Genomic DNA, 15,556 nt, shown 5'->3' on the forward strand with positions numbered 1-15,556 from the left:
TATTGTTATAACCTTTAGAATAATAATGTAGTTTTCACATTAGGTTTTTCTTGGAATTACCATAGTAGTTTTATATGAAATAATAGACATCTTCAGTTAACACAGATATTTTTTCCATAGAATGTTGAGAGTTCCATGCTTCCAATGAAGTGCCCTTCTACATTTGTGATGCTGCTTTAAATTTGTTTAAAATCATTGAATGTTTGATGAAATATGATTTGAAAAGTTGCTTTCTGCAGTAGCTCTCCACTCCTAGTTCTCTTACTTAAAACATTCATATCACCATTTTCCGATGAAATCCCACTCCAGTGAAGTGACTCACATTAGAAGACATTCCAGAAAGAAGAATAATTATGCCATTGCTGGAATTGATGTAATGGTATTTTTCAGGATACTTTAATAGGCATGAGTGATGTTTTGGCAGGCAGTTGAAATAACCCCGCATATCTGATTGCATTACTAACTACTACCAAGGGATATCTCAGGGGACAGGACATTACTTAGGGTACTTTTCTACATATTTTAACTTGCTGTAGTTATTAGTTAGCATTACATTTGGTGTAAAAGGCATTTAAATAGTTTAAGTAGTATATAATTCTGTACTTTTTCTTGACAAACAATATCAACCAAACATAAAATATTCCTTGAGAAAGGTATCTGTAGTATAAATTGCATGATAATTCTCTAGATTGTTGTTTATGATAGATACCATAGCTGCTTTGATCAAAAGAACAGGATCTTTAACTGTTCGCCTTCTTAATTCAAAACAAGAATAAAAAGTAGCTGATTAGTGGCCATCCGAAAATACACATCTGACCTAGGATGCTGTGATATAGACCAATAGATCAGCTAAAGGTAAAACTATTTTCCATATAAACTTCGGGCATGCTCCGATTATGCTCCTGGATGTTGTTTTGCCCTTTCAAAATCTCCACCAGAGAATAACTCATGGATTACTTGGCTCTCTCATGGACACAGCAGGAGCTTAAAGGAGAGCCTAAACTTCTATGCTCATGTTAATACTCAGGGAGAAAACTTTTCTAAATATTATATTGCAGTGCCTGTTATGAGCCTTTTTTCAGCACTGTTTATTGCTATCCTCTGTTAAAACACCAAATTTAATGAATATGTTTTCTCATGTTTATTTCATCCTTTTATCATACAGCAGTCTGCATTATCTGCTCTGCTTTCCCTTGGTTGACATTTACAAAACGGAAGTCTCGGGGAAACAAGCAAATCATTTCCTTCTGAACAAAGTCTCATGAATTTATGATTTTCAAACTTTTCCTTGTCCTTCATGCACATTTTTTTGTTTTCTTTGCCTTGCTACAGCTTGAGTGTGTACTTTGTGGCCGGATATGCCTGTTTTTAAGTTTATTCATCCAAACTGCAAACATGACTGTATCTCAAAGCCTTGTTTATATGTATGAGTCTTGTCCTTGTGGTACTCTCCTCTGTTGAATCGGGCTTTCCCTTGGTCTGGCACACTGATAAGCCTTCACACTTGGCTGGACCTGAGGTGCATTTGTGCAAAGCCAGATTGTTTAAGTTAACACACTCGGTGAGCTCAACGGTTCTACCTGGATGTCTAGGACAATTGCCAAGAGAATTCATAACATTTCAATCAGAAGCATAGCCTGTAAAGCTGTCCATTTTCTTGTATGTCAATTTGACTGTATTATAGCCCTAACATTCTGTTTATTTAAAAATAAATTGTCAGAAGACTTTGAGGGTCTTTTTTTTTTTTTTTTGCTGCTCTGAATAGAAAGAGAATTATAAAAAAAAAAATATCTAAGTACTGCTTGACATGGAAAAATGTTTTATGTTGATGTTGCTGGTAAAACTGTAACAGTAAAACACTATTAAAATGCTTTCATGTATATTTACTGATGTCCTTCAGCTAATGGTGCCTGCTCACCCATTGGAAACGGATTTGTTTTTAAATAAAAGAAATGAAGCTGCCATTACGTCAGGTGTACCAAGCGGACTTGCTTAGATAAAAGAGTTTATTGGATAGCTTCAGAAACTGCATTGTTGCTTGAATCAGATAACTAGAAAACCGTGCCATCTGATCTAGGCACCAACTGGATAATTGCATTGAAGCAAAGAGCAGCTGTTTAATAGAATTGTCCATTCTGATGATGTCCCCATGCCCTTCTTCTTTTTCCAAGTCACCGCAGCATCTTCAGCAGTTTCACTGTCACTCACGGTGAAGTTTATTTTGGCCTTAAGAAAAAGGAACTTTGAAGGAGAAAGTGTTGTCAATCCCCAATACAAAAAGAAACATGGTTTGGGGGCATTTTTTGCAATAGAGTAAAGATCCTACTGCTAGTCATGAGCAGGAGTTTATACCAGTCCTGGGGGAAAATGCTACTAGTGGGAAAAATGACAGCCAAGAGAGGCAGTGAAGTCATCTCATTTGCTGTTTTCTATGAAAAAGTTGTCTCATAAAACAAAGACAGGTTGCCACATTCATTTTATTGCATTTCCCATTCACCACTTTCTTCCCCTAGAGCTTTCTTTCTGTTGTCTAATACCTCTGACTATATGTTAAATGTCTAGTCTCTTTTCCTTCTCCCTCGTCCCTCCTTTTTTTCACACGGAGCATAGTGCTTATTCACAAGTAGCCCTACATTTAGATTGCATAATTGTTTCTGATTCCCAGATCCTTACAGGCATGTGTGTTCCCTCTTAACCCTGGATCAAAAACAGATATTCATCCAAGCTTGGTCACACATGCTGGGAGTGCAGAGGGAGTGTTAAGACCAGCACAAAAAAAAAAAAAGCAAACCACTGTTCTCCCCCCGAACTGCGAGCATTATCAGAGCACTACTCCATCCTAGGCTCGGTGATAGGAACTCAGACTTTGTCTATCCATTTTTGCACACATTTTCACTAGCTTACAAATGATGATAAATCATTTAAGATGAATGCCATGAACTTAAGAACATAAGATATGCCATACCGGGTCAGACCAAGGGTCCATCAAGCCCAGCATCCTGTCTCCAACAGTGGCCAATCCAAGTCACAAGCACCTTGCAAGTACACAAACATTAAATATATCACAAGCTACCATTGCGTATTATTCGCTATAGTTAGTGCTCACATTCAGATATGTTTTGGTTCTATTTATACAGTTTTATTAAAGGGCATTAGTCTAAATCATGTAAAAAAAATGTATTTTTTTCAGTAAAACAGGTACCTGTTTGGATCCAGTTGCACCTGCAAGAAAACATTTCGGTTAAAGCAATGAAACTACTGTTCAATCAGGTGTCCAGAGTAGATTTGCTAGATAAAGTAATTTTGGCTACTTGGCTACTTGCATTCAAAGTGGACACTAACTTTAAAAGAGATTTAAAAGAATCATATTTGATTCAACCTTTTATGTTTGTTACATTATGAGAATTCGGTTATAAAGGGGCATATACACTAAAACTCATGACAATTTGTTGTCCACCTATGCACATTAATAATTTTAGCATGCATACTTAAACATTAGGGAAAACACCAAATCTTTTAGCTCACAAAATGTAACCCAATGGCATATGCATACTGCAAACAGAATGTTGTGAATTATTAGAAAGGGAATGGTAAATAAAACGGAAAATGTCATAATGCCTCTGTATCGCTCCATGGTGAGACCGCACCTTGAATACTGTGTACAATTCTGGTCGCCGCATCTCAAAAAAGATATAATTGCGATGGAGAAGGTACAGAGAAAGGCGACCAAAATGATAAGGGGAATGGAACAGCTCCCCTATGAGGAAAGACTAAAGAGGTTAGGGCTTTTCAGCTTGGAGAAGAGACGGCTGAGGGGGGATATGATAGAGATGTTTAAAATCATGAGAGGTCTAGAACTGGTAGATGTAAATCGGTTATTTACTCTTTCAGATAATAGAAGGACTAGGGGGCACTCCATGAAGTTAGCTTGGGGCACATTTAAAACTAATCGGAGAAAGTTCTTTTTTACTCAACGCACAATTAAACTCTGGAATTTGTTGCCAGAGAATGTGGTTAGTGCAGTTAGTATAGCTGTGTTTAAAAAAGGATTGGATAAGTTCTTGGAGGAGAAGTCCATTACCTGCTATTAATTAAGTTGACTTAGAAAATAGCCACTGCTATTACTAGCAACAGTAACATGGAATTATTAGGAATGTAGATAGCTGGGTGGAGGGTGGGCGTGAGGATCGCCTGGTAACATGCCTACCTGGTGCGAAGGTGGCGGACCTCACGCGTCACCTAGATAGGATTTTAGACAGTGCTGGGGAGGAGCCGGCTGTCGTGGTACACGTGGGCACCAACAACATAGGAAAATGTGGGAGGGAGGTTCTGGAAGCCAAATTTAGGCTCTTAGGTAGAAAGATTAAATCCAGAACCTCCAGGGCAGCATTCTCTGAAATGCTCCCTGTTCCACGCGCAGGTCACCAGTGGCAGGCAGAGCTCCGGAGTCTCAATGCGTGGATGAGACGATGGTGCAAGGAAGAGGGATTCAGTTTTGTTAGGAACTGGGGAACCTTTTGGGGAAGGGGGAGTCTCTTCCGAAGGGATGGGCTCCACCTTAACCAGGGTGGAACCAGACTGCTGGCGCTAACCTTTAAAAGGGAGATAGAGCAGCTTTTAAACTAGAACAAAGGGGAAAGCCGACAGTCGCTCAGCAGCGCATGGTTCGGAGAGATGTATCTTTAAAGGATACTAATGATGCATTAGAATTAGGGCATCACGACAGTGAGGTTCCAATAATTAGAAAAGTAGTCCAAGTGCCTGTAACTAGAAACTCACCTGAGCTAAAAAATTCTAACTTATCCCTATCAATTAAAAAGCAGAATAAAAATACAAACAAAAAACAAACTTTGAAATGTTTGTATGCTAATGCCAGAAGTCTAAGAAGTAAGATGGGAGAATTAGAATGTATAGCAGTAAATGATGACATAGACTTAATTGGCATCTCAGAGACATGGTGGAAAGAGGATAACCAATGGGACAGTGCTATACAATTTATACAAATTATATCGCAATGACAGAGAGGAGCAGTCGGGAGGAGGTGTGGCGCTTTATGTCCGGGATGGCATAGAGTCCAACAGGATAAACATCCTGCATGAGACTAAATACAAAATTGAATCTTTATGGGTAGAAATCCCTTGTGTATCAGGGAAGACTACAGTGATAGGGGTATACTACCGTCCACCTGGTCAAGATGGTGAGATGGACAGTGAAATGCTAAGAGAAATTAGGGAAGCTAACCAAATTGGTAGTGCAGTAATAATGGGAGACTTCAATTACCCCAATATAGACTGGGTAAATGTATCATCGGGTCACGCTAGAGAGATAACGTTCCTGGATGGAATAAATGATAGCTTTATGGAGCAAATGGTTCAGGAACCAACGAGAGAGGGAGCAATTTTAGATCTAATTCTCAGTGGAGCACAGTACTTGGTGAGAGAGGTAACGGTGGTGGGGCCGCTTGGCAATAGTGATCATAATATGATCAAATTTGATTTAATGACTGGAAAAGGAACAGTGTGCAAATCCAAGGCTCTCGTGCTAAACTTTCAAAAGGGAAACTTTGATAAAATGAGAAAAATTGTTAGAAAAAAACTGAAAGGAGCAGCTACAAAAGTAAAAAATGTCCAAGAGGCATGGTCATTGTTAAAAATACCATTCTAGAAGCACAGTCCAGATGTATTCCACACATTAAGAAAGGTGGAAAGAAGGCAAAACGATTACCGGCATGGTTAAAAGGGGAGGTGAAAGAAGCTATTTTAGCCAAAAGATCTTCATTCAAAAATTGGAAGAAGGATCCAACAGAAGAAAATAGGATAAAGCATAAACATTGGCAAGTTAAATGTAAGACATTGATAAGCCAGGCTAAGAGAGAATTTGAAAAGAAGTTGGCTGTAGAGGCAAAAACTCACAGTAAAAACTTTTAAAAATATATCCGAAGCAGAAAGCCTGTGAGGGAGTCAGTTGGACCGTTAGATGATCGAGGGGTTAAAGGGGCACTTAGAGAATATAAGGCCATCATGGAAAGATTAAATGATTTCTTTGCTTCGGTGTTTACTGAAGAGGATGTTGGGGAGGTACCCGTAATGGAGAAGGTTTTCATGGGTAATGATTCAGATGGACTGAATCAAATCACGGTGAACCTAGAAGATGTGGTAGGCCTGATTGACAAACTGAAGAGTAGTAAATCACCTGGACCGGATGGTATATACCCCAGAGTTCTGAAGGAACTAAAAAATGAAATTTCAGACCTATTAGTAAAAATTTGTAACTTATCATTAAAATCATCCATTGTACCTGAAGACTGGAGGATAGCAAATGTAACCCCAATATTTAAAAAGGGCTCCAGGGGCGATCCGGGAAACTACAGACCGGTTAGCCTGACTTCAGTGCCAGGAAAAATAGTGGAAAGTGTTCTAAACATCAAAATCACAGAACATATAGAAAGACATGGTTTAATGGAACAAAGTCAGCATGGCTTTACCCAGGGCAAGTCTTGCCTCACAATCTGCTTCACTTTTTTGAAGGAGTTAATAAACATGTGGATAAAGGTGAACCGGTAGATATAGTATACTTGGATTTTCAGAAGGCGTTTGACAAAGTTCCTCATGAGAGGCTTCTAGGAAAAGTAAAAGTCATGGGATAGGTGGCGATGTCCTTTCATGGATTGCAAACTGGCTAAAAGACAGGAAACAGAGAGTAGGATTAAATGGGCAATTTTCTCAGTGGAAGGGAGTGGACAGTGGAGTGCCTCAGGGATCTGTATTGGGACCCTTACTGTTCAATATATTTATAAATGATCTGGAAAGAAATAAGACGAGTGAGATAATCAAATTTGCAGATGACACAAAATTGTTCAGAGTAGTTAAATCACAAGCAGATTGTGATAAATTGCAGGAAGTCCTTGTGAGACTGGAAAATTGGGCATCCAAATGGCAGATGAAATTTAATGTGGATAAGTGCAACGTGATGCATATAGGGAAAAATAATCCATGCTATAATTACACGATGTTGGGCTCCATATTAGGTGCTACAACCCAAGAAAGAGATCTAGGTGTCATAGTGGATAACACATTGAAATCGTCGGTTCAGTGTGCTGCAGCAGTCAAAAAAGCAAACAGAATGTTGGGAATTATTAGAAAAGGAATGATGAATAAAACGGAAAATGTCATAATGCCTCTGTATCGCTCCATGGTGAGACCGCACCTTGAATACTGTGTACAATTCTGGTCGCCGCATCTCAAAAAAGATATAATTGCGATGGAGAAGGTACAGAGAAGGGCTACCAAAATGATAAGGGGTATGGCACAACTCCCCTATGAGGAAAGACTAAAGAGGTTAGGACTTTTCAGCTTGGAGAAGAGACGACTGAGAGGGGATATGATAGAGGTGTTTAAAATCATGAGAGGTCTAGAACGGGTAGATGTGAATCGGTTATTTACTCTTTCGGATAGTAGAAAGACTAGGGGACACTCCATGAAGTTAGCATGGGGCACATTTAAAACTAATCGGAGAAAGTTCTTTTTTACTCAACGCACAATTAAACTCTGGAATTTGTTGCCAGAGAATGTGGTTCGTGCAGTTAGTATAGCTATGTTTAAAAAAGGATTGGATAAGTTCTTGGAGGAGAAGTTCATTACCTGCTATTAAGTTCACTTAAATAGCCACTGCCATTAGCAATGGTTACATGGAATAGACTTAGTTTTTGGGTACTTGCCAGGTTCTTATGGCCTGGATTGGCCACTGTTGGAAACAGGATGCTGGGCTTGATGGACCCTTGGTCTGACCCAGTATGGCATTTTCTTATGTTCTTATGAATAGACTTAGTTTTGGGGTACTTCCAGGTTCTTATGGCCTGGATTGGCCACTGTTGGAAACAGGATGCTGGGCTTGATGGACCCTTGGTCTGACCCAGTATGGCATGTTCTTATGTTCTTAGGATACATGCTAAGATTTAAAGCATAGTCATAATACAAAACAGCACAGACACACGAAACTGAACATGCCCACTTATCTCTTCCTTTTGGCTGCACCTCTTTTTTCCAAAATGTATAAAAGTAATGAGCTCAAGAGTTTGTTTAGCTCAGGTATAGCATAATTCCTGGCTGTCTGATGATCAATGTTGGAATTAGTCTCCTTTTATAGGGCTGTAATGGCCTAGGAGCCCAAATCTAACTCCCTCTTACCTCTATTTCTGTGGATAACACTGTCATTCTCTTGAACCTCTCTCCCCATAAACCTGGAGTGATCTTTGACTCCTCTCTTTCTCTGCATATGTCCAAAACACTGCTAAAACATGTCAGGGTAAATATTTAGCCTCTGTATGACCAGTTAAGTTAGATGGACACACATATCCAACTAATTTAACTGTGATATTCACCTGCAAAATTAGAGTTCTGCTCCTGCCTGGAACACCTACCTCCCACTTCAGGAACGCCCCCAACTTATCTGGCTAAATTCTAGCTGGATTAATGAATTAAGCCTTGTATATATGCGGCTAAGCCATTTAGGTAGGTAGGAGCCATGGTAGGAGCAATGGATGGCCAGCGCCATTTGGCGCCGGCCATCCATTGCTCCTACCATGTGACAGGGGCTGACCAATGGCACCGGTAGCCCCTGTGACATAATAGGTCAAAGGCTATTGGTGGCATTTTGATGCGAGGCAGGCCCGACAGCACGGAGGGAGAAATCGCTTGCGGGACCCTGCTTGACCACCAGGGATGTTAGTAAGTCTTGGGGAGGGATCGGGATGGTGTGTGTGTGTATGGGGTATATTATAGTAAATTTTAATGCTTGGGGTGGTTTTTTATTTAAAAAAATAAAATGTGCCCCTCCCCCCGAAACAAACCCGAAAAACAAATTTTCCCTGAAGATCGGGGAAAATCTGTTTCGGGGTTCGGGGCCCCCGACCCACGACAAATTAGGCAATTTTGAAAAAATTGCCTAATTCATGATAAATGAATGCACATCTCTAGTAATAAATACTGATGAATTCCTGGGCAAAAACAATAAATAGATAAAATCTGAAAAGAAAGGTCTATAACTATTATCTATTCAAGTTCAGCTGTGTGACTTTTCTTTGACCAATATCACTATACCCATATAACCCCCGTTCCCAAGTCATTACATTGGCTCTCTCTCCATTTGTTCATGTAGTTCAGGTTTCTCTTACTCACTGGTAAGTGTATTCATTCTGCAAGTCCTCATTAATTCTTCTCCCTTTTCTCTCCCTATACCCCTCCTCATGATTTCTACTGAATCCCTCTTATCTATGCCCTTTCCTTCCATTGCCATCTCCAGACTCTGTGCTTTCCATCTTGCCGCTCTGAATGCCTAGAATAGACTTTCTGAGTGTGTACATCATGCTCTATTCAAATCCAGTCTAAACCCCCACCATTTTGAGGCTGCTTTTAAATCTTGACTTCTGGCTCTCCTAATCCGATCCTTGTTCATTTCAATCATTTTTCACGATAAATTGAACTCCCTTAGTCTCTTAATTGTTTTGTTTGAATAGATTGTAAGTTTTATGGAGCAGGGACTTTCTCATCTATGCATTTGTACAGCACTGCATGTATCTAATAGCACTACAGAAATGTCAAGTACAGGTAGCAGTAGTAGTACCTGAGATCGCCTCTTCCTCTGGCAGGCCCAGTGGGATGTTTCTGGGTCTGAAGATGAATGGCTGTTGCTGCCTCCTTGCTGTCTTCTGCTGGGCCTGACCTCCTCCTGGACTATGGCCTCCTTTTCCTTGTCCCCTCCTACTCCCTCTTTTTCCAAGTTTCTGTCCCCTCGACTTCCAGTTCTCCCTCTGTCTCTCTCTCCTTCTCTCTCTCTCTCTCATGCTCTTTCCTCCTGTGCCTTCTCTCTCTCTTGTATTCTTATCATCCGCTCTTACAGTTTCTCCTGCTCCAACAACCAAATGTCCTGACCCTTGAAACCCACAGGTTATGGCGGCTGCTAATCCCACTAAATAATATGCATGCTAAAACATCAACACATAGTCTGAAGGAAGTGTTAAAAATTAGGCCATAGTGAGAATGTTTTAAATAGCACATGGTGAAGAACCCACCATGCTATTTTACATGTGCCTGCTAATAACTAATTTTCATATGACTTTCTTTCGTTTACATGCGGTTATGCAGTAATTTTATCATTTATTCATCAAGGTCCTCTGACTCTGATTTAGCATGCGTGGAATGATTTTAATGGGTAATTTTGTGACAGTTTGCATAAATAGATAGCAAATATGGATATAGTTGCACCAGTTTTCAAAGTCACCAATGAATATTATGAATACAATTTTGTAAAAAGCCATTGCTGTCTGTATAACATTGTTGTAGTCATAGAAGTCCATTTGAAAATTATCCTTCCTGTGCAAAATATGCTATTTTTTGTATATTCTTAAGAACCTTAGGGCCTTATTTACTAAGCTTTGTGTTACGCGCCCCACCCATGGCCGTACCTTGCACGGGACCGCTCACATGCATAGTTCCTCAGCGGGTCCCGGGACAACCTCCCTCGCAGTAGTTGCTAGCCCAGCTAGGCCCCGGCATCCCGCGACGGCGATCACCGGGCCTTCCACTGCGCGCCAGGCCTCACGCCGAGGTTCGGTGTCTTCCTCCATGCTAACCATGCCCATATGCGTGTGCGCGCGGCCTGCCCCGATACTTGTAGGGCCAAGGGTGGGCCTGGGTTCCGCGGTGCACCCTGATTGATCTACAATATAAGGAAGTTCCTGACTTCACTTCCTTGCCTTGGCAATCGCGTCGGCTTGTATGCTAGATTGTCTCTGCGCTTGTTCCTGCTTGTTCCTTGTCTCATTCCAGGATCTTTCTGTTCCAGTTCCATTCCTGACTTGTTCCTGCATCCTCGTTCCTGAGACCTGCCTGATCCTGTGTTCGTCTATCTGCCTCAAATACCCCAGCCTGTTCCTGACCTGCCTGACTGTCTGCCGCCTGTCTACGACCCCAGCTAGTTCCTGACATGTCTGTCTGTCTGCCACCTGCCTCAAAGACCAGGCTATATATCTATATATCTATATCTATATATCTGTCTGCCACCTGCCTCAATACCAGGCTATAACTTGTTAAGGAAGGACAGAGTGGATAGAAAAGGGGGAGGTGTGGGAGCATCTGAGCTGCAAGGAAGTTGGGGCAAGGAAGAAGCACTATGGGTCGACCTAAAAAAAGATGATGGAGCATCCATTTATATTGGAGTGGTTTACAGGCCTCCAAATCAAAAGGAAGAGCTGGACAGAGATCTGGTTGAAGACATCCATAAGATAGGTAAGAAGGGGGAAGTGGTGATCGTTGGTGACTTTAATATGCCAGATGTAGACTGGAAAATCCCATCTGCAGAATCTAAAAACAGTAGAGCAATAGTGGATGCCATGCAAGTATCTTTGTTCAAACAAATGGTATTGGAACCCACAAGAGAAGGAACTATACTCGACTTAGTGCTCAATAATGGAGATAACGTCTCTGATGTCAAGGTGGGCGCCCACCTCAGCACCAGTGATCATCAAACGGTATGGTTTAATATCACTAAAAGAATATGGAAAAGAAGCACAAAGACCAGAGTTTTACAGTTCAAAAACACAGACTTTGAGGAAATGGGGAAGTACCTAGAGGAAGAACTAAATGGATGGGAAAATGAGAGAGATGTGGATCAGCAGTGGACCAATCTAAAAGGAGCAATCGCCAAGGCAACTGCTCTATATGTTAGAAATGTAAAGAAAAGCAAAAGAAAAATGAAACCTATCTGGTACTCAAAGGAGGTGGCTGACAAAATTAAAGCTAAAAGAACAGCATACAAGAAATATAAAAGATCCCAAAGGGAGGAGCACAAAGAAGAATATTTGATTCAACTGAGGGAGACGAAGAAATTAATCAAGTTGGCAAAAAGTCAAGCGGAAGAGAGGATTGCCAAGGAGATAAAATATGGTGACAAAACATTTTTCAGATACATCAGCGAAAAGAGAAAAGTCCAAAGTGGTATAGTGAAATTGAAAGGTGGAAATGATCAATGTGTGGAGAGAGACGAAGAAATGGCAGAAATATTAAACGAATACTTCAGCTCTGTGTTCACTAAAGAATACCCTGGAGAAGGACCATCTCTACACAACAAGAAACTGGAGGGAAGTGGAACAGATGAAAATCCATTTACAGTAGATAATGTATGGGAAGAGCTAAAGAATCTGAAAGTGGACAAAGCCATGGGGCCTGATGGGATTCATCTAAGGATACTGAGGGAGCTCAGAGATGTGCTGGCGGGACTGCTGTGCGACCTGTTCAATAGATCCCTAGAAACGGGAGTGGTGCCGAGTGATTGGAGAAGAGCGGTGGTGGTCCCGCTCCACAAGAGTGGGAACAGAGAGGAGGCTGGTAACTACAGGCCGGTTAGCCTCACTTCAGTGGTGGGAAAAGTAATGGAGTCACTGTTGAAAGAGAGAATAGTGAACTATCTACAGTCCGGAGAATTGATGGACCAGAGGCAGCATGGATTCACCAGGGGAAGATCCTGTCAGACAAATCTGATTGACGTTTTTGACTGGGTAACCAAGGAATTGGATCAAGGAAGAGCGCTCGATGTCATCTACTTGGATTTCAGCAAAGCTTTTGATACGGTTCCGCACAGGAGACTGGTGAATAAAACGAGAAGCTTAGGAGTGAGTGCTGAGGTGGTGACCTGGATTGAAAACTGGTTGACGGACCGAAAACAATGCGTGATGGTAAATGGAACTTTCTCTGAAGAGAGAGAGGTTTTAAGTGGTGTACCACAAGGATCGGTGTTGGGACCGGTCCTGTTCAATATCTTTGTAAGCGACATTGCAGACGGGATAGAAGGTAAGGTTTGTCTTTTTGCGGATGACACTAAGATCTGCAACAGAGTGGACACGCCGGAAGGAGTGGAGAGAATGAGACGGGATTTAAGGAAACTGGAAGAGTGGTCGAAGATATGGCAGCTGAGATTCAATGCCAAGAAGTGCAAAGTCATGCATATGGGGAGTGGAAATCCGAATGAACTGTATTCAATGGGGGGGGGGGGGGGGGGAAAGGCTGATGTGCACGGAGCAGGAGAGAGACCTTGGTGTGATAGTGTGTAATGATATGAAGTCTGCGAAACAATGCGACAAGGCGATAGCAAAAGCCAGAAGAATGCTGGGATGCATAGAGAGAGGAATATCGAGTAAGAAAAGGGAAGTGATTATTCCCTTGTACAGGTCCTTGGTGAGGCCACACCTGGAGTACTGTGTTCAGTTCTGGAGACCGTATCTACAAAGAGACAAGGACAAGATGGAAGCGGTACAGAGAAGGGCGACCAGGAAGGTGGAGGGTCTTCATAGGATGACATACGAGGAGAGATTGAAGAATCTAAATATGTACTCCCTGGAGGAAAGGAGGAGCAGGGGTGATATGATTCAGACTTTTAGATACTTGAAAAACTTTAATGATCCAAAGACAATGACAAACCTTTTCCGTCAGAAAAAAATCAGCAGAACCAGAGGTCACGAGCTGAGGCTCCAGGGAGGAAGACTAAGAACCAATGTCAGGAAGTATTTCTTCACGGAAAGGGTGGTGGATGCCTGGAATGCCCTTCCGGAGGAAGTGGTGAAGTCTAAAACTGTGAACGACTTCATAGGGGCGTGGGATAAACACTGTGGATCCATCAAGTCTAGAGGGCATGAATAAAGTGGAGGCATTCAAACACTGCACGGAGCGGCAGTAGCCACAGCGGCATTCACACACTGCACGGAGCGGCAGTAGCCACAGAGGCATTCACGGAGTGGGATGCCAGTGGCCAGTAGTTGGTGTTCCACCTTCACGGAGCGGAAGGATGGAGGGCTGCTATTTAAAAAAAAATAAAATAAATAAAACAAAACAAAAAAATAAAAACAAGGGTGGGTAAGAGTATGGGGCAAGGGGGTGGCCTGCTTGTTACAGCGGTTGCTACCCCTAATTGAGCTGGATGTCACTTGGATGCAGATACAGAGCTGCTCTCTAAATTGGGTGGAGGGGAATTAGGGCTGGAGGGTACTGGAAGCCAATAGTAACAGGTGGGAGAGAGAAAAAGGGAAAAAAAATGGATAAAGTGCGTAGCTTTCTGGGCAGACTTGATGGGCCGTTTGGTCTTCTTTTGCCGTCATTTCTATGTTTCTATGTTTCTATGTAAGACCCCAGCCTGTTCCAGACCTGCTCGTCTGTCTGCCGCCTGCCTCAAGACCCCAGCCTGTTCCAAATCTGCTCATCTGTCTGCTGCCTGCCTCAAGACCCCAGCCTGTTCCAGACCTGCTCATCTGTCTTCTGCCTGCCTCAAAGACCTCAGCCTGTTCCAGAACTTCTCGCCTCTCTGACGCCTATCTCTAGACCTCTGCTTGTCTCTGACTACGTCTGACCTCCGGTATCTGACCCTTGCTTCGGTGACCAATCCTCGGACTGACCTATGGACATTGACCTTTCGCCTGCCTGACCTCGCCTCCAGATTCTGTCTCTGTTCCTCACCTTTTCATCACCAACTCTATTCTGGTTATCCCTGCTCCAGCTCGAACCTGACCGTGCTCCTTCTGTGTCTGTGGGCACGCCAGACTTCCACTCTCACAGGAGACCCTGTGAGGCCCACCCAAGTCCAAGCGGCCCAGGTCCCTATGGGCTCCTCTTGGGGGGACCTCGGGCTTCCAGTGGTGAAACTCTACCTAGCCTCTGTCTCCTTCAGTGCTCTGCACCCTGGGGCTAGTTACCTCCTGTTCCCTTTCAGGAGCCATTCCATCCTTGCCCCAGGACAAGGCTCCACCCCCGAGTGCAACAGGTTGCCAAGACCATGGACTTTGTGGAGTCTCCTGCCTCCAGGGCCCTACCAGGGCTGGCTGCCACAGTGAAACAACATCACCAAGCCTTAGAGATGCTGGCCTCTTCAGTAGAAGAACTGCGTTCTCAATTATAACATACAGCGATGGCCAATCCGGTGGGCATCTCAGCCACTGTGCTTCCCAAAGCAACTTTGGCACTTCCTGCACCCCCCAGGTACAATGGAGATCCATGCTCCTGTTGTGGCTTCCTTACTCAGTGCTTTATGCAGTTCGCACTGCAACCCTCATTGTTTTTGAAGGAGATTACCAAAGTCACCTTCATTCTGTCCCGGTTGGAAGGGAAGGCTCTGGCATGGGTCTCCCTTATGGGAACGTTCTGACCCCATCCTTTCCAAGTTATCTGACTTCATTGCTCTGTTTAAGCAGACCTTCAGAGACCCAGGTCGCATAGCTGTCACCAGTCACAGTCTACTCCACCTCCGTCAAGGGTCAAGAACTCTCTCCGAATATACAGTGGAGTTTAGGACTTTGGCCACAGAACTTGTGTGGCAAGAAGATTGTCTGCAAGCCATCTTCCTAGATGGACTCTCTAGTGCTCTAAATGATGAGCTTGCGGTCCATGAGACTCCCATGTCTCTAGAAGACCCAATCTCTCTTGCAGGTAGGATTCATCATCGCCTCCGGCAAAGACGCCTAGAAGTAAAGGCTCCATGTCCTTCTGCTGCATACCCCACAAGTTCATCTCACTCT

Source organism: Rhinatrema bivittatum, chromosome 6 (genome assembly GCF_901001135.1).
Source record: "Rhinatrema bivittatum chromosome 6, aRhiBiv1.1, whole genome shotgun sequence".
In the NCBI taxonomy this organism is placed as follows: domain Eukaryota; kingdom Metazoa; phylum Chordata; class Amphibia; order Gymnophiona; family Rhinatrematidae; genus Rhinatrema; species Rhinatrema bivittatum.